This window comes from Coptis chinensis, chromosome 7 (genome assembly GCF_015680905.1).
Source record: "Coptis chinensis isolate HL-2020 chromosome 7, ASM1568090v1, whole genome shotgun sequence".
Classification (NCBI taxonomy): domain Eukaryota; kingdom Viridiplantae; phylum Streptophyta; class Magnoliopsida; order Ranunculales; family Ranunculaceae; genus Coptis; species Coptis chinensis.
In genome coordinates this window covers 70607087-70627829 of record NC_141462.1, presented here as the reverse complement: position 1 = coordinate 70627829, position 20743 = coordinate 70607087, and the positions used below count along the sequence as shown (strand labels likewise).

Genomic DNA, 20743 nt, shown 5'->3' with positions numbered 1-20743 from the left:
AATGTCTTTCAATACTAAGTGCTTTGGCCAAGCAACTTGTGATCCAAGAGCATATTTCAAAATTACCAACTCATCGTGAAATGGTATAGGAAGAGCAACATGATCTTTACCTTCCAAAATCTTATCAACTAATACGCGTGCGTTGTTTGGCCCTAAGAGAACATTGTGCAACTCAGTCTTTGGTCCAAGCTCCACGTAAACCTTACCCTTAGCAACAATATTGGACTTGGAACCCACAACCAAATTGCAACTCAGTTCCTAAAATGAATTGTAAAGTCAATGGGTTAATTGCAAATACAACATAAAACAGGGATTTGGGCATTAGTACTCACCTTTCCAAGATCCAATGTATGATTTTGTACTGATGCACGACTTGTTACTTCAGCATTTTCCTTTTTAAAATTTTTTGCTGGTATTGATGAATTAGCCTTTTTGGTCTTGAACTATATATTTTTAGGTGAGAATATTTAGAACTCAAAAAAAATATTTTAAAGTACTTCAAAATTAAATAAACTAAAACTTAATGAAATTACCTCAATTGAATCCACTACTAAGTGCTTTGGCCAAGCAATATGTGATCCAAGAGCATCTTTCAAAATTACCAGCTCATCGCGAACTGGTATAGGAAGAGCAACATGATCTTTACCTTCCAAAATCTTATCAATTGATACGTGTGCGTTGTTTGGCCCTAAGGGAACATTGTATAACTTAGTCTCTGGTCCAAGCTCCACATAAACCTTACCGTACCCTTAGCAATAATATTGGACTTGGAACCCACAGCCAAAGTGCAACTCAGGTCCTAATTGTATACAGAGTTTTTAGTAATTAACAATATGGAAATAATGAAGTGGATTAGAAGACTATGTGCTAATCATATTCAGAACCTATCTATTATATTAAGTAAAATGTGATACTCCAAGGATTGTGACAATGATACCTTTCCAAGAGGAAGTATAGGATTTGGAAGTGGGGAATGGCTTGTTCCCTTAGCATGTACCTTCCCAAAATCAGGTTCAGAGTTTGTTTCTGACAGTCAACTCTTCTCTTCCTTGTTCTTCGGCTATATATGTCAAAGAATATTTACAAAATAAAAACAAAATAGGAAACAAAAAACACCCAATTCTAAAGTAGTGTAAACAATATTTAAAAGCTTACTTTACGCTTGCTATGTGCACCAGCTAAATGGGGGATATGGTCTCTATTGTCACTTTTGTGGCTATTCGAAGCAATTTTTTTCCGATGCAGGAGAAGTGAGACGATCATTAAATTTTGCTTCTAACTCCTTGTATTTATTCTTCAATTCTTTTCTTTTTTTCCGTTCTTCCTTTCCCTTTTCTTCTGCCTTTTTTCTTTTTTGTTCTTCGTTTTTTCTTTTTTCCTCTTCCTCGCGAGCTTTCAACTCTAATGCACGCACATGTTTCTTAGATCCACACTTTATTAGGCGAAAGTACTGTGTGGAGGTGACTCCATCTCCTACGCCTCTAACACGACCATTGCGTTCCGGAGTACCCAACGCCAGAGTGAGTACGTCTTTAGTACCCTCAACCTCTAAAGTTCCTTCCTTACCTGCGTTTGATAATCATCCTAGAAGATAATGAGAAGTCAGGTGTGCCAACATTGCAAAGGTACCTTTCTAAGCCTCTGTGTGTTGCCTACAGTGGCTTGTGTGTGATATAAGACTAGAGAAGTGGTTCAAGTATCTATTCTCAGCTCTACCCAAAACTGCGGAACAGGCAACATAGGTCAAATATTATTTGCTTTAATGAGAAAAAAATGTCCATGCACTCCCATGACCTTTAAGAGAACATAGCCCCAACTCATTTAAGAAACTGAATAACCAATGACTATATAACATTATAACAGCAAGAATATAAATAACTTCTTACAACTTTGACTGAGATGACTCATCAGTCCATCCAAGTTCATTGCTCTAGCAGAACTACTTCCAGACCATGCACGCATCATAAGTGATGGGTTATACAGAGCAGTAGATATTTTCCTTAAGGTAAAATCTAACTTTCAAGGAAAACAGTACTTTTGGCTTTAAGTATTAATATGCAAGTGTATACACTTATCACTTATCTCCATGTAGGTTCATCCAAATATCAAGGATTCTGAACGCTACCGATTATGCAAAACTATTGACTGTGAGAAGCTATCACAGGAGGCATGCAGCCATGCAGCTCAAAATGAAAGGTTACCTGTGCAGATGGCTGTTCAAGGGCTGTATTTTGAGCAAATCAGGCTTAGGAATGCAATGAATGCAAATCAGTTATTCTTTGGTTCAATGAACAGCCAATTCCCACAACGTTCAAGCAGCGGTGCGACCCTTGTTGAATATATTTAGAGAATTAGAGCTACCCTATGTCCTTGTCTGGAGATGTTAGAGCACTCTCAAATGAGTACGTGTACATTCAGCCAAGTTTGTGGGTCAGGGTGCTGAGAAACACAGACTATAGGTCCGTGTACATTCAGCCAAGTTTGTGGGTCAGGGTGCTGAGAAACATAGACTATAGGTACCGCTAGTGCATTAACACCTGTAAGTCTGCGCTTCTTAGCTTGATTATTATTGACCCGAACTTGTGTAAACAAAGTACTGAACTGTACAATTCTCAATGATTCTCAATGAAATTCTACCTAGCTTGATTATTATTGATCCGAACTTGTGTAAACAAGTACTGAACTGTACAGTTCTCAATGAATCTCAATGAAATTCTACCGACATTGGCTATTATGCAGTCTCACTCAAGCACTTTCATCATAAATTGTGATATTGACTATGAGTCAGTTTCAAAACCAATTCAAGTACTTAATATTTCTACGAATACGAGGAATACTCTTATAAAGAAACATCTTTGTCTAGGACCACCTGTTTTCACTTCTCAGACCTTAGTCACCAACTTTCACTGGACTCCCTCCAAACATTGACTGTGCTGTGACATGCTTTCATTCATTTTTATTCTACTATTCCCACAGCAACAGCAATAGGAGTTGCACCAATGCTAGGCTGCTTACACTAGCACAGGTCAAAAGACCTTTTTTTCTAGCTTGGTGCACACTACACAGCTCAAAAGACCAAAGCTTGATGTTAGAGTGTGGCAGCTCGAAGTTGCAAGAATGAGAATGAGGTTGACTGACCTAGAGAAGGATCATGTCTCTATGAAGCAGGATCTTGTTAGGTCAAACCCTGCGAACAACCACTACCCAAACATCTTGGGATGTCATCTGATGCACTTCACCTTATTAATATTGAGTATAGCATGTATTGGTCGAATAGGATAGTGTACTCACCCCGCCAAACACGACCTATAAGTTTGAATTACTGGTTTTTTACTATGTTAGCTTTTCTTTTCTGTTTTGTACTCTAGAAAAAGGCTCACATTGGAAAGAGGCTTACTAGTGTAGATGGTGACAAACCATCCTACCAACTATGCGATACTTTGCCAGCTAAGCAGTCTTCTGGCACCTTTCTACTGCCTCTATTTTGTAACCTTATTATTACTATTAATATAACATTCACACTATACTAGGAAGTATACTAGAGTGAAACGTACTATTCTCTCTGCAACTTCCTTGGTGGCATCATTTGCATAGTTACCATCTTTGCCTTGGAGGGAAAGTTGCCACCCATAAGACCTGGCCTTTCCAATAAATGACGCGCCCTCCTCTTGGCTCTATTTTGAAGTATATAACACATCAAATAATAACAAATTAGAGGAATGCTATATTACATATCAAATAACAAATTAAAGGAATGCTATATACAGTTACTTACCTTTTTCTCCACGCGATTAGCAATACTCATCCTGCCTGTTCGGTGGTTAAACTTCTTTTGCTTTCGCCGCGTAGACTGCACTGGGCTAAGATTCTTAAAAAAAAAAAAAAAAAAAAAACAACAACGTGTTATGTACTAGAGCTCTTTAAACCATTTCTTGAGATAATACTTTAGCTGGAAGTAGTTTTGAATGAGAAAAGCATTCCTATAGACCCTTAAAAGTAATTAACTCAATAAGATAACTCCTACGTCAATAGGAACAATTATTGATATGGGTATACAAGGTATCATTCGAATGTGCTGCTGCGACATGTAAATCATTATGAGACGTAAATCATTATGCTGCGAACAAGGTATCCATTATGAGAAAACCACAACCTTATGAGTCAGCTTTATCCCAAGCAAGTATTAGCCTAATTATCTTAACTGACTACTAATTCACAAATTTCCTTTAACCAATAAAGAAAGAAAGCTTCACAAATGAATAGACAGGGCAGGCAGTACCACAACGGTCTTGCCTAACAAAAAATTTTAAGGCTGTAAATCTGCACCACTAACAAAAATCTCCTCCAATCATCCTTCTCAGAAGAATTTAATTCAAAAAATTTGAGAGAGAGTATGACATATGTCTATATACACATTTTGTAAAGTAAATCAGCTGCTGACCTGATTACTTTCACTGTAGATGTGGATCACATTCACATTCTCAAACTACCTTAGTTACTAGAAATTTAGACCTCAATCTTTTCTGGCTTACTCTAAACTTCACCAGGTAGCGATAAATCTATTACTCTAAACTTCCACAGATACGGATTACTCTAAACTTCACCAGCTAGCTGATAAATCTATTACGTGATAAATCTATTCTTCCACAGATATGGATTACTCTAAACTTCACCAGCTAGCTGATAAATCTATTACGTGATAAATCTATTCTTCCACAGATATGGATTACTCTAAACTTCACCAGCTAGCTGATAAATCTATTCTGGCTTCCTCTGGATTTCAAGCTGATATAAAAGCTCTCCAGAAACATTTGTCTGCGAAGCACTTGATCTATCAACATCAACAAGCAGATGAGCTTCCCTGCAATGGCTCAACTTCTCTCCAATACCCTTTACTATAAGCGTTTCTTTCCTTACTATGCTTTCAATGTCCTGGGTGGCCTTGACAATGAAGGAAAGGGTTGTGTGTTTACATATGATGCGGTTGGATCCTACGAGAGGGTTGGATATAGTTCTCAGGGATCTGGCTCTACGCTCATTATGCCTGTCTTGGACAACCAATTGAAGTCTCCTAGTCCTCTCTTAATCCCCCCAAGGGACGTTGTTACTCCATTGTCAGAGACGGAAGCTGTTGATTTGGTAAAAGATGTTTTCGCATCTGCCGCTGAAAGAGATATATACACTGGAGGCAGGGTAGAGATTACAATTGTTAATGCAGCTGGAATTCGACGGGAATATTCTGAACTGCGAAAAGACTGATATCTGTTCTAATGACGATTTTAGGAAGAAAGAAATATATATACCAAGGATGACTGCCTTGAAACTCGTGTCCCTTTTGAGTCAAATCTGTGACAGATTCTGTTTATGAAAGCACCAAGGATGACTGCCTTGAAACTACAGAAACTGTTATATGCAAATCCTGGATCTTTAATTTTTTTTTAAAAAAGAGAGAGATAAAGCGAGACTTTTACTGTTGCAGTATGGAGACTACAACAGCTAACTCGGAAGGGGAGACTACAACAGCTAAGGATGACATGCAACCAAGAACAGATGATGCAAGGGAATCCACCTAGAATCTTAAAAGATAAATTCTCGCAAGCTCTCTTATATGACAAACCCTACTGGAATCTCAAAAAAAAGGAAAGCACAAATCAACAAATCCACTCAAACTAAACTTGGCCTTCTGCTATAAGTCCAACCTCCCCAGGCACAACCTCTTTGCTTGGAATACACCAGTACATGGATACTAGCCTCTTTAGGACTTTCAAGAAACTAAGACAGGAAAACAATAGCTTGCATGCATGTACAAACAAAAGCAAAATAAAATTAAGAGAAATACGTACCAAAAATTCAGGTGAAAGTCTACTTTTTACAAAAGCATCCCAATCTTCTTGACAGATTACTTTTCTATACAACTTTGGTATTTTCTTGAGTCGCTTCGGTTTATTCTTAAAAGGTAAGATGTACCGTGTGGTAAGACGAGACTTGAATGCTTTCCACAAACTGCCCATCGTAATTGTACAAATAGATCTTTTGCTTGTGTCCAACTTAAATTTTTCCTATTTGGGTAAGTAGCATATTAGTTAATCATGTAAACAAAATGAAATTAGCTTATAAAGCATTAGATTAATGTACCTTCAAAGAGATCCACAAATTTTTCTTCAATGTTGGTGATACATCTTTCCAATTAGTTATTGTAATCCTTACTCTTGCCCTCACCAAGTAGCCTCCATAACTACCGATGTCAGTTCCACCTTGACCAATTGGTTGCCTAGATTCATTGTAAACAACTCCTTGATATTCACCCTTCCTCAGTAAACATGCAAATGTAAACAACACTAGTCATCTCAGTTTAGCTGTAAGTTTAACACAAAAACTTGAAGCATTCTTCAAACCTAATAAAAAAACAACAACAAAAAATAAGAAAAAGAAAAGAAAAGTCTCATAATGACTAGTAAGAAGTCTTATTTAACTTAAAGAAAAACTCATTCGGGCTCAACCCAAATCCCTTCACAATTTTCACGAGCATAAGGCAATGACAATTCATTAGCTAAATCAAAGGAGTCAATAGTTGGCAGCGCCTTGTCTGTAATGGAATCATCATCGAACCCAGCATCATCGTTTTTATTGCGATAGTCTCTTTCAGGAGTTGCAAGGGAAACTGACCATCTTGAATTTAGTTGGTCAGTCACATAAAAAACTTGCTTGGCTTGGGACGCCAAAATAAAAGGGTCGGACTTGTGGTCAACTTTACCAAGTTGCACAGATGTGAAACCCATTTCATCAACCTTAATGCCTCTCTTGCTGTCAACCCAATCACACTTGAAAATAGGAATCTTGAAGGTCAAGTAATCCAACACCCATACTTCGGTAAGCACACCATAAAAGCACATATCCGAAATTATAGGATTTTTATCCTTTGCACTAGAAATCTGCATTGCTGAGGCCACTACACTAACTCCACTGTTTTGGTTGACTAGTTTAGCTTCTCGGTCCTTTGTGTGATAGCGAAAACCCTTAACTTCATATCCGGAATATTTTAGCACATCTAGACTAGGTCCCATTGCCAAAAACTGCAACGTGTCAGAGACTTTGTTATTTGGTATGTCTTGCTCTTCCTCAACCTGGTTCTCAAACAATGTTAAGAACAGTGTTTTAATTTTTTCAGTAACAATGGAGTGTTAACAAAACATACCTTTTGGGAAAGCCAATTAATAAAGGTGCGATTATGCTAAGCTTTTATCCATTTTGCACCCTTGCGATGATTTTGAAGCCTTAGGTAATCCATATGCTCCCTTTTATGTTAAGAACTAAAAGAATACAAGTATTAACTACCAGTTCCCTTATGGAAACATTGGAGATAAACATCTAGTTAAATTGAACTATTGTGCGTTTATCTACTTACTTGATATAAGGCTAAACTTCTTTCATGTTTTCCAACACATAAAGATGTGCTTGTTGCCAGGACTTCTCATCAACTTCAACAACATGCGAACCCACAATCGGTCTTCCATTGCAAATTGTATCTCCATCTTCTAAATCATTGTCTGTCAAGTTTCTTGTGAAAGGAACTCCAATTGCATCTACTTCACTCAAGAATTCAGCACAAAACTCAACAGCCTCTTCTGCAATATAATTCTCTGCCATACATCCTTCTGGACGGTTTCGATTCCTAACATATCCCTTTAACACCATCATGTACCTAGAAAGTTTTTTAAAGCTTTAAACCTTTGATACATGCATTGTGAGACATTTAATAAATAAATTAAAAAAATCATTCACTTACCTCTCAAAGGGATACATCCATCGGGAAAAAACTGGACCACATAGCTCAACCTCCCTTACAAGATGAACTGTCAAATGCACCATGATGTCGAAGAATGATGGTGGGAAAAACTTTTCTAACAAACACAAAGTTACCACCAAATCTTTCTGAATATTATCCAATTTCGACACATCCACTATTTTTGTGCAAAGAGCATTAAAGAAGAAGCATAACCGAATAATTGTATACCTCACATGCTTTGGCAACACCGATCGTATCGCCACAGGAAGAAGTTATTGCATTAGTCGGTGGCAATCATGAGATTTAAGACCATATAATTTCAAATCTTTCATTGAAACACAAGATTTGAAATTAGAACAATATCCATCTGGGACCTTCAATTCAAAGAGTGTGTTGCAAACTTCCTCTTTCTCTTCTCTAGATAATATATAACATGCTGGCGGTAGGTAGAATCTTGTCCCTCTCTTCTCTGGCGCTAGTTCTTCCCTTAAGTGCATCTCTACAAGGTCAAGTCAGCTTTGAAGTGAATCATTTGTTTTCAATAGAATGTTAAGCAAAGTCCTAATGATGCTATCACACACATTTTTCTCAATATGCATGACATCCAAGTTATGTCTCAAAAGTAAATGTCTCCAGTAAGGCAACTCAAAAAATATAGATCGATCTCTTTTTCCAGCGACCTTCCTCATGATTTTTCTGTACACCGTCATTTTCCCTCCGCTTTGGTGTTTCTGTATCTTTAGAACTTATTTGCTCCTTTCCCCTTTTTCTTTTCTTTGAACCTTTGGACCTAATTTGCGCCTTCTCCTTCTTTGATTTTTTTGACTTTCTAGCACTTTCTGGTGGCTTTCCTCGTAAGTTTTTGAAATGCTCAACTTTTGTGAAGATTTGCACCCCGTTCAATGATTCTGGACTTGATCGCAACTCTTGTTTACCATTAAATGGTCTTTTCTCCTTTCGGTACCGATGGTTTTCTGGAAGCCATCTCCTGTGCGCTCGGTATACATTCTTCTTGCCGTGTTTCAATCTAATAGAATCTGTATTTTCACCGCATACTGGACAAGCAAGATACCCCTTGACAGTACAACAACTAAGTTTCCAAAGGCAGGAAAATCACTGATTGTCCACAATAGCACAACCCTAAGTGTAAAGGATTCTTGCTTATAGGCATCATATATCTCAACACTGGGATGCCATAAGAACTGAAGATCTTCAATCAAAGGTGTAAGATAAACATCAATGTTGTTACCAGGTTTGTGCGGACCTGATATCTACAATGTTAACATTAAGAACTTTCTCTTCATGCACAACCATGGCGGCAGGTTGTAAGTCGCCAATATAACAAGCTAACAACTATGCCTACTGCTAAGAGAACTATGTGGATTGAAGCCATCGGTTGAAAGTGCAAACTGAAGACTTCTCGAATCAGCTGCAAACTCTGGCCAAGATTGATCGACGTGTCTCCATGCTTGGGAATCAGCTGGGTGACTCATTTGACCGTCAACTACCTCTTTTTCATTCGCATGCCATACCAAATTCTTCGCCGTTTCAACAGATTGATTTTTTTTTAAGTCTAGGGATTATTGGGAAATACCATAGTACTTTTGCTGGAACACTATAATTTTGGTCAGGATTATTCTTTTTCACCTTATACTTTGACGCTCCACATGTAGGACAAGTAGTTCTATCCTTGTTTATTAAACCTCTATAGAGAATACAATCATTGGGACATGCATGAATCTTCTCATGCTTTATTTCAAAAACAAACAAAGTTTCCTTCGCCTCTCTCATGGTCGAAGGCAAAATTGCAATCTGGGAGCATATCCTTAAACAGAGCCAACACCATAGAAAAGCTTTTATTAGACCACCCACTCATTGCCTTCACATTGAAAAGCTTAACCAGAGTTGATAACTTGGTGTAGTTTTTACACCCATTGTACAAAGGTAAATCAACTTCTTCAATCAGTTCACAAAGTTTTTCAGGGTTCCCCATGAAAGTCTTCTGAGTGGCCTCAAATATTTTTTGCGATGTTTGCGGCCTTATCTAGTCTACCCTCATCAAAACCTTCCTTTGACTCCCTACTCGATGTTGACTCCTTTGGAGCATCTTCCCCATGCCACACCCATGTGCAATACGTTTGTTCAATCTTTTTCGTTCTCAGATGACGTCCCACCTCCACTATATCAAATTCGTACATATTCCCACATTCAAACGCATGGATGGTATACAACAATTCGCTTTTGCATTATCAAAAGCAAATGTAAGAAACTGGTTAACGCCTTCTACATATTCAGTAGAAAATATATCTCTCGACATCCATGACTTGTCCATCTTAGGCTACCAAAACAAAATATGAAAAGTCCTTATCGTCGACAAACAAGCAAATACGAAAATAGAGTTAACTGAAAAAGATAATCTAGTTTAAAATGAAAAAAACAACAAATCATGTTAGATAACCATTTGTGAGTCCCTAAAGTAAACTTTCTTTTCATAAACAAAAAAAAAACACTAACGACACCTCAAATCAGGAATAAAGCACAAATTGTAAAAAAAAATCAAATCAAATGAAAACCCATACCTTACTTGATTTAACTGGATATTATTGTTTGAGAGAGGTGTGAACGCGTAGAAATCCTAATCACAATCAATTGAAATTCCCTTGTTCCAAAAAAATATTGGTATAGAACTCAAAAACCAAAACTTTTTAGTGCAACAAGTTCAAAATCGAGAGAGATAAAGAACTAACCTTGTCTTCAATTACCACACTGAATTTTGGAGAGGTAATAAATTTTAGGTCAAGATTGAGTGAAGAGAGAGTCGTGAGGAATTGATTTAGGTTGAGAGAGTCGTGAGGAATTGAGGAATTGATTTAGGTTGAGAGAGTCATGAGGAATTGATTTAGGTTGAGAATGAGTGAAGATAGACTCGTGAAGTGTTTTTTTAAATTGGTTTTGTACCTATGAGAGTTTGAAGGAAGCTCGCGAAAAAGTTTTTTTTTTTTGTATACTTAGAGAGTTTGAAGAGTTTGAATGAAGCAGGAGACAGCGAGAGTTGAGTGAACGTGGGTGTGTCGTGTTTCTTGTTTTTAGTGGAGTTGTGGGCGTGGACCAAAACCTATCTGGGTCAAACGGTCACTTAAGGGTCAGATAATACATCACTTTTTTAGTGAAATAGTCACAAATACTTCTCCACACATATGCACCTTCTTTAGAAAAAAAAATCATTTGTGACTATTTCGCAAACGCACGTCACTAAAAACTTTTTAAAATAGTCACAAAAACCCTTTTCTGCCATTTGTGACCGTTTCGAACAGAACAGTCACAAATACCATTTTAAAACAGTCACAAAAGGCCTTTTTTTACTAGTATTTAGAAAGATTTGAAAAACAATCTTCAAAGGAATGACCATGAATGGAAAAATAATCCATAAATGCTTCCATGAATTTCTCCACCATGTCACTAAAAATATGCAGCATACAATGCTGGAAAGTATCAGGCGCATTACATAGGCCAAAGGGCATTCTTTTATATGCATACGTACCAAAGGGACATGTGAATGTACTCTTCTCTTGGTCATCATGGTCAATAATAATATGGAAATAGCCAGAGTAGCCATCTAAAAAATAATAGTAAGCATGTTCGGCAAGACGTCCAAGCATTTGGTCGACAAAGGGTAAAAGAAAGTGATCCTTACGCGTCATAGCATTAAGCTTCCTATAATCAATACAAATCCGCCACATTATAGGAATTCGGGTGGAAACTAACTCTCCATCGGCATTACGAATGACCATAATACCTAATTTCTTAGGGACTACATGAACTGGGCTCACCCATTTGCTATCTGAAATAATGCCAGCATCGAGTAATCTCAAAACTTCTGCTCTAACTACCTCTTTCATGGCAGGGTTCAAATGGTGTTGTGGCTCGCGAGAGGTTTTTGCATTATCCTCCAAATGTATGGGATGTTTGCATACACTAGGGTCAATACCCTTAATATCGTCAAAAGACCAACCAATCGCAGAATGATGTTCACGAATAACCCTAATTAAATTTGCCTCTTCAGTAGCAGATAACTGAGATGATATAATAATCGGATGAGTGCCATCCGGATCAAGATGAATGTACTTTAACTCAACGGAAAGAGGTTTAAGCTTAGGGGACGTGGGAGGAGTGGGAATGAGGGAATCAGGAGGGTTTTCCTCCTCTAAAACGCAGTTTTGTTCAGAAATTAGTTCTTCAAACTCAGGAGCTATATCGTGGATAGGAGTAGATTCTAAGAAGGCATGTACTTCTTGGATGTAAGAATTATCAGTACTACCAAAGGAAAGAAATTGGTGCATCTGATTATCTGGAAAAGTTTTGTTAAAATAATCTTGAGCGAGGCTCTCTATCATGCTAATTTCGCCATCTATAGTCGTGTCTGGTGTCTGTTGCATCATTTTAAAAACATTTACCTTAACAACAAGATTTCTAAAGGAAATGGACATCGAACCATCGCGGCAATTAATGAGGGCATTGGCAGTTGCCAAGAAAGAATGCCCTAAGATGATAGGAATAGAGTCATGGGCGACTTCTGTGTCTAGAATGACAAAATTAGCTGGATAATAGAAGTCATGTACTTTAACAAGAATATTTTCAACTACACCCTTAGGATACTTAATCTACCGATTGGTTAACTGCAAAGTCATTTTAGTCAGTTTTAGATCGTGTATACTTAGTTGTTTATAAAGGTAAAATGGGAGTACATTAACACTCGCCCCTAGATCTAGAAGAGCAGTTGTTATGAAAGTATCGCCTAAAGTGTTTTGTATAGTGGAATGACCAGGGTCCTTGTATTTAGCGACGTCTGTTGTGCTCAGATAAAGAGGGAAACTATTATGTTAAGAAGGCTTTTTTAGGTATGTTTGTTTTCCTCTTTGTGGTGAACAAATTTTTAAGAAATTTAGTGTGTTGGAAGACGTTTTATAGCTTCGAGGAAAGGTAGGTTTATAGTTAAATTTTTAAAAACTACCCTAATCTCATCAAAATTATCGTGTTTCTTTAGCATAGCTAGTCTCTGGGAAAACATTGGGTTTTCTCTATATTTAGCATAAAGGTCAATATAAGTATTGCCCTTTTCTTTAACTGTTGTCGGTTTCCCCTTAGGTTGAGGTTTAACTGGTACTTCTACCATGGTAGGATCTTCAGTTTCAACTATGGTATCTAATAAGTTTTATTTATCTTGTTGTGTGGAATCCTCAGGCATTATTACTTTGTTGTCAACCACTTTTCCAGAATGGAGAGTAGTTATGGCCTTTAATTCTCTTTGTATTATATTTTCATTACTAGAACTACCATTTAATTTAAAGGCTGTGTTTGTTGATTTTGGATTAGGTACAGTGATAAGAGCCCAAAATTGTAGTTTAAACCCCCTAACAATAATACTTTTAGATCAATTATGCGAGTAATAAATAAGAGTTAATGCTGATTACGTGTTTTTATGTATTTCATGCATTGGAGCTAATTATGTGCAGAAATGTATCACTTTGGCGAGATAAAGGAGCAAGGGTTGGTTGCTAAGAAGTTTTGTGATTACAGGCCAAGATTCAAGGAGAAAAAGCCTTTTTAAAGCCCGGTCAAAGCTGAAAAGTCAAAGTCAACGCGGGCAGAAACAGCGCACAAAAGTCAACAGAACTTCCGAAGGCCGTATCTTTAGATCCAGACCTCGGAATTGGGCCTACCTTATGTCAAAATGACCGGCTCGGAAAGAGCTTTCCAATGGTCCAAACCTTGACCCAATCAGAGGAGCAAAAGTAGACAAAAAGTCTATTGAAGAAAAATCTAGCTGAAAAAGCCTCTATGGACTGAAGAAATTGGGTTTTGGGCTCGATTTTCCTGCCCAAAACATGGCTCTTCAGCCCATGCACGAAAATGTGGATCTAGTCTCCTCCATTTCAAGACACAAGACTTAACTCTGAAGCAATCTTGAGTTTTAGGTAGCAAGTAGCCATTAGAGAATAATTCTAGATCTAGTTTTTACATTCAATTAATTAGTTTTTATTACCTTGTTTAAATTTAGATTATTGAATCATTGTTTTTCCTTCATTAGAGTAATAAAAATAGTTAGTTATTTATGATTTCAGTTTTGGTTTATTAAATTACTTAGATCTAAATTCAGTTTTAGTTGTTAATAATTTCTAAGTTGTTAATTTAGATTTGAATTCTTGATTAGATCAATATAGTAAAGTTATAATCTTGATATCATGTTTTGTTTAAATTCAATTGGAAATGATAGCATAATGATTCTAGGCTAAACCTCCATTAGAGGGGGTTGAAGAAGCCTTGATGAAGCTTGATCTTTGTTAACTTAGAAATCGTCGTGATAATCTATTCAATTCTAGAAAGTAATTAGTTCACCATGAGAATGAGTTTGATTGCTTCACATGCTAGTTATTATTTGGTAAAGATTGCCATGAATAATTAGGGATTAGAATTACCAATTGTTATGCGAAAGCATTTGGATTTGGATTGCGACATTTCTTTGTTAGTTGATTAAATTGAGTTAAGGTGGAATCAATCCCCCCCTAATTCCTTATCATAGTATCAATTTAGTATTCCGTAGTTGTATAAATTCATATCTTGTTAGTTAAAACCCCATCGTAGTATCAATTTCGTAAAACTCTCATTAACTTTGGATAGATTGATAATCTTAGGAAACACGAATTCTAAAGAACTAGGAGTGGAACGAATCTTTTACTCCAATCTATTTCAATAGAATCGAGAGTAGAAAAACTTTGATAAACCCTTAGCGTAAAATAGCTTTAGTTTTACTTGCGTTTAGTCTCGTAATTTATTCGTGAGTAAAACTATCATTTTACCAATATCAAATGGCGCCACTGCCATCTTAGTTCCCTTTAGAATTGTTTTCGTTAGTATAATTAGTTTTTCCAAAGTCCCATTAAACCCACCCACCCTTGTTTGATTCTAACTGTGGTTGCCCGTTTCAGAACTGAAATTTTCCTCGCAGGATTACACGGAGCACAACCGCGCCCTTGGTAAGCTAAATTTGAGCGCCACCTACACCCAAATCACTGGACATCAGTGAAGTACGGAGCGCGACTGCACCTTTCGTAGGCAAACTTGGAGAGCCACCCATGCCCAAATCACTGGACCTCGATCTTGACCGGAGAGCGACTCGCGCCCACACAAGGCTTAACCAGAGCGCGCCCCGCGCCCTTTTCCGAAAACGCCCGATTTCCACAGGTTAGTTCAAATTTCCATTTCTTCAAGTTATTCAGTGTTTCTAACTTGTTATATACACTGAGCTCGCGTAAACAAGACGGTATTCATAAGCGAAGCAAGGAGGCTTTCAGGTACTTCTTTCTTCCACACCTCGCATCTCCTGTTAGAGGTTCATACTAGAATATCAAGATTGTTTGAGTGTTGTTGTGTTTATTTAAGATTGGTCTTAGCCTTACATGAGATTAAGGTTAGGTCGAAGAAAAACACCTAATGTAATCAACCAGCAATGCCAACAAAAATGCCTTTCTAGTATACCACTCACTACAGCTCTAGCTAATATACCACACACAACACCTGAAATAATGGCTGAAGAAAGAGAGTCTCCTCTTTCTGACTTTTACAAAGCCTTGAACGATAGCCCGAAATCTTGCATCGTTCTAGTAGACCTAGTGGGGGATTTCTGAATCCCCCAAATATATTTAATTTGTTACCCATTTTTCATTGGTTAGACCATAAAAAACCTTATCAGCACATGCGTAGGATTGAAAAAGTCCTTACAACATTCCACCATCCTACGGTTGGTGCTGAACAAATTAAACTGAGGGTATTTCCTTTCACCCTAGTCGACAAGGCGACGTCTTGGTTAACTGCCCAAGAGCCTAATTTTGTGGACTCGTGGGCTAAACTTGTTCAACTATTTATGGAACACTTTTACCCACCTCTGAAGACAGATGAAATGCTTTCCAAGATTCATTTCTTTCGACAGAATCCTCACAAATCATTTTCAGAGGCCTGTAATCGTTTCACCGATCTTCTTATAGAGTGTCCACACCATAACCTCGCGAAAGACACGTTAGTTCGTGCCTTTTTCAAAGGACTTTTACACCACCATAAAGAAGTCCTTGACATAATGAATGGGGGTAGTTTCCTAAGTAAAGGAGCCTCAGAGGCTTATAAATTTTTAGAAGATCAAACCAAGTGTAATAATAACTGGGGGGGGGGGGGGTAGTGACGATATCTCCCATTCGGGTAGTTCTTCTACTACAACAGTTAAGACCGCCGGTATGTTTGAGATGAAACCCGATCCTGAGCTAAAAACTTTAATCGAATCTCTCACTAAAAAGGTAGAGGCTATTTCTGTTCAACAAAAGCCTATCCCCATCATGAATGTCAACTCCAATCCATGTAATTTCTGTTTGAGTCCTGAACATCCCGACTCCTATTGTCCTTTAGCTTATGAACAACAAACATCACAACAAGATAACATTTGCTCAATTAATAGTTATCCTATTCCTAACGCCCCTTGGAGAAAACATCCCAACTTCAGTTGGAGAAATAATCAACAAGTAACACCTCCAGGGTTTAATAATCAAAATGTTAGGCAAGCAAACAATTATAACCAAGCTCCACCACGACAAGGATAAGGTCAAGGGCAAGGTCAGGGTAATTATAATAATTATAATGCTAGTAGAGGTATCATTCCGGTTAATAATAATAACTATCACAACCCACCCATTAATAATCAACGTGACATAGTTCTTGTCACACAACCTGTAACAATTACTCCTCCACAACCGGATCGTTTCGATGCCTTTATGCAATCTCAACAACAGATTTTACAAGCCATCCAACTTTCCTTACAGCAATTAGCACAAGAGAAAGTATGACCAAAAGGTGTGTTTCTAGGTCAAGCAATACCTAATCCTAAAACAACAAACACAGCCTTTGAGGTAAACGGTAATACTAGTACGGAAAATGAAAATGTAGGTGAGTTAAATTCCATCACCACTCTCCGTTCTGGGAGAGTGGTTGATAACAACGTAACTATGCCTATAGTTACCCCACAAGTAGTCCCTACACCAGAGATTGAACTAGATACCAAAATAGAAACTGAAGAGCCTACCCCTGTAGAGGTACCAGTTAAACCACAACCTAAGAAATAGAAAGCCAAGGTTAGACATCCAGTTGATCCATACACTAAATATAGAGAGAAACCACCATTTTTCCCAAAGATTAGCTATGTTAAACAAGGATACAAACTCTGATGAGATTAGGGAAGTTTTCAAAAATCTAACGATAAACCTACCCTTTCTTGAAGCAATTAAAAAATTACCTCACCACTCTAAGTTTCTTAAAGAGTTGTGCACGACTAGGCGTAAGACAAATATTCCTAAAAATGTCTTTCTAACTGAACAGTTTCCAATTTTATTAGAATATAATGGAATCGTTAAGTACAAGGACCCTGGTTGTCCTACTATACAATGCACCTTAGGAGATTCTCACACGACGATCGCTTTATTAGACCTGGGGGCAAGTGTTAACTTACTCCCGTATTATTTATACAAACAAATAGGTCTACAAGAGATGCAACCTACTCAAATGACGTTGCAATTAGCGGATCGGTCTATTAAGTATCCTAAGGGTGTGGTTGAAAACGTGCTTATTAAGGTTCAGGATTTCTACTATCTTGCTGATTTTGTTATCTTCGATACAGAAGTCCTTAACGACTCTGTTCCGATCATCTTAGGGCGTCCTTTCTTGGCGACTGCTAACGCGCTTATAAAGTGTCGCGATGGTTCGATGTCCTTGTCTTTTGACCATCTTTCTGTTGAGATAAATATTTTTAAAATGATGAAACAGTTACCAGATTCGTCATGGGGAGGTCAGCATGATTGAGAGCTTAGCTCAAGATTATTTTAACAATACGTTTCTCGAAAACCATATGCATAAATTTCTTTCCTTTAGAAGTTCAGATTTTGTTAATGACACCTACTTAGAGGAAGTCAACACCATCTTTGAGTCTACACCTATCGTAGACCCTTCTGTTGCTCCATTTACTGAGTTTGAAGACTTGCTGCCTAAGCAAGTATTCATTACTCAAGATGAGGACCCTCCAGAAGCATTTATCGACATTCCTTCCACCCCGGTGCTTAAACTTCTTCCTTCTGAGTTAAAATATATTCAACCTGATCCGGATGGTAGTCATCCGGTAATTATATCTTCTCTGTTATCTAAGGAGGAAGAGACACATTTGATCAGGGTGATTAGGGAACATCGTTATGTGATTGGTTGGTCCCTAGCTGACATTAAGGGAATTGACCCTAATGTATGCACTCATCATATCCATTTGGAGGATAACGTAAAGACTTCTCATGAACCTCAGCGTCACTTGAACCCTGCCATGAAAGAGGTGGTCAAGGAAGAAGTCTTACGGTTACTCGATATGGATATCATATACCCAATCTCTGATAGTGAATGGGTAAGTCCCATTCATGTAGTTCCTAAGAAGTCAGGGATTACCATGGTACGTAATGTCAAGGGTGAATATGTTGCAACACATGGTCTTATGAAATGGAGAATCTGTATCGATTACAGACATTTAAATGCCATGACACAAAAGTATCTTTTTCCTTTACCCTTTATAGATCAGATGCTAGAACGTCTAGCTGGTCATGCTTTTTTACTGTTTTTTGGATGGCTACTCTGGCTATTTCCAAATTATTATTGATATTAATGACCAAGAAAAGACTACCTTCACATGTCCTTTTGGAATAAACGAATGCCTTTTGGCCTTTGTAATGCTCCTGGTACCTTCCAGCGGTGTATGCTTCATATATTTAGTGACATGGTAGAGCGTTTCATGGAAGTATTCATGGATGATTTTTCTATCTATGGAGACTCTTTCACTGACTACCTGTCTAACCTGTCTAAGATTTTGACACGGTGTGAAGAGAAGAGTCTGGTTTTGAATTGGGAAAAATGTCATTTCATGGTGAAAAAGGGAATCGTGCTAGGGCACATTGTATCTAGTGATGGCATCGAAGTAGATAAGGCCAAACTAGATAAGATAGCGACTCTACCTATACCACGGACTGTCCATGATATTAGAGCCTTTCTAGGCCATGCAGGTTTTTATAGGCACTTTATCAAAGATTTTTCAAAAATAGCTAGGCCTTTAACTAATCTGCTTTTAAAGGATGCCATTTTGATTTTAATTTTAACTGTAAACAGGCTTTTGAAACTTTAAAAGCCGCCTTAACCTCTGCACCCATTATACAGCCTCCCGATTGGTCTAAACCTTTCGAACTCATGTGTGATACTAGTGATTATGTTGTTGGTGCTGTCTTGAGACAAAAACTAGATAATAAGTTCACTGTTATTTATTATGCTAGTAAAATTTTAAATGATGCTTAAAGGAATTATACAACTACTGAAAAAGAATTATTAGTTGTCGTTTATGCTTTAGATAAGTTTCGTCCTTATTTGGTTAGTTCTAAGACTCTAGTTTACACGGACCATGCAGCCCTTAGGTACCTTCTCGCAAAGAAGGATGCTAAGCAGAGATTAATCCGATGGATTCTTCTCCTACAAGAGTTCACGTTAGAAATAAAGGACAAAAGAGGGGTCGAAAACGTAGTTGCCGACCACTTATCTAAACTTACAAATGACGATGATAGTGATTCTGAGTCTATACCAGACTATTTTCCTGATGAGCATCTGTATGCTATTTTTTCTTCACCATAGTATACTGATATAGTGAATTATTTAGTGTATGATACTATTCCTACTGATTGGTCACGAAATGAACGTAAGAAGTTCTTGGCCAGAGTTAGGCTATACTACTGGGATGAGCCCTACCTTTTTAAGTATTGTGCGGATCAGATTATTCGTCGTTGTATTCCCCAGTGGGAATATAATGAGGTTCTCTCATTCTGCCATGACAAAGAGTGCGGTGGCCATTTTAGTGGTATGAAAACAACTGCTAAAATTCTTCAATGTGGGTTTTATTGGCCTACTCTTTTTAAAGATGTCTAAGTGCATTGCAAGACGTGTGTTCGTTGCCAACAACTTGGGCGAATCATGACGCGTAATATGATGCCATTAAATCCAATCATGGTGGTAGAAGTTTTTGACGTATGGGGCATTGATTTCATGGGTCCTTTTCCGGTTTCCCACGGTTTTATATATATTCTAGTTGCCGTGGACTGCGTGTCTAAAGGGATAGAGGCCATGACTTGCCGTAGCAATAACCATAAGACAGTTGTGTTTTTTGTTAAGGAGTACATCTTCTGTCGATTTGGCATTCCTAAAGCCATCATTAGTGATGGTGGAACACATTTTTGCAACAGAGTTGTTGTATCTCTAGTGAAAAAGTATGGAGTTACACATAAGGTAGCAACTCCTTATCATCCACAAACTAGCGGACAAGTAGAAGTTTCTAATAGGGAAATCAAAAAGATCTTAGAAACAACTGTAAATCCTAATAGGAAAGACTGGTCGAAGCGTTTATCTGATGCCTTATGGGTGTATAGGACTGCTTTCAAAACTCCTATAGGTAGTCTCCCTTTAGACTTGTATTTGGGAAACCTTGTCATTTGCCCGTTGAATTGGAGCACCGTGCTATGTGGGCTATAAAAAGCCTTAACTTCAATTTTGATGAGGCAGGTGTCAAGCGCAAGTTTCAATTAAATGAGCTTGAAGAAATCTGTAGCGATTCTTATGATCTCACGAAGGATTATAAAGCTAACATGAAACGTGTTCATGATAAGCAAATCTTGCGCAAAGAGTTTGTGGTAGGTCAAAAAGTCTTGCTTTACAACTCCCGTCTACATATTTTTCCAGGGAAATTGAAAACCCGTTGGTCTGGTCCTTTTCTGGTTACTGAAGTCACCCCTTACGAGGCAATCACCTTGGTAAATCCCAATGACAACAGTACCTTTCAAGTCAATGGCCAAC

At 37.7% G+C, this 20743-nt stretch overlaps 1 pseudogene; it reads left to right on the top strand.

Moving 5' to 3' along the window:
- Window positions 1-4721: 4721 nt before the first annotated feature.
- On the top strand, window positions 4722-5286 carry LOC147488650 (proteasome subunit beta type-1 pseudogene; annotated as a pseudogene).
- Window positions 5287-20743: the final 15457 nt, after the last annotated feature.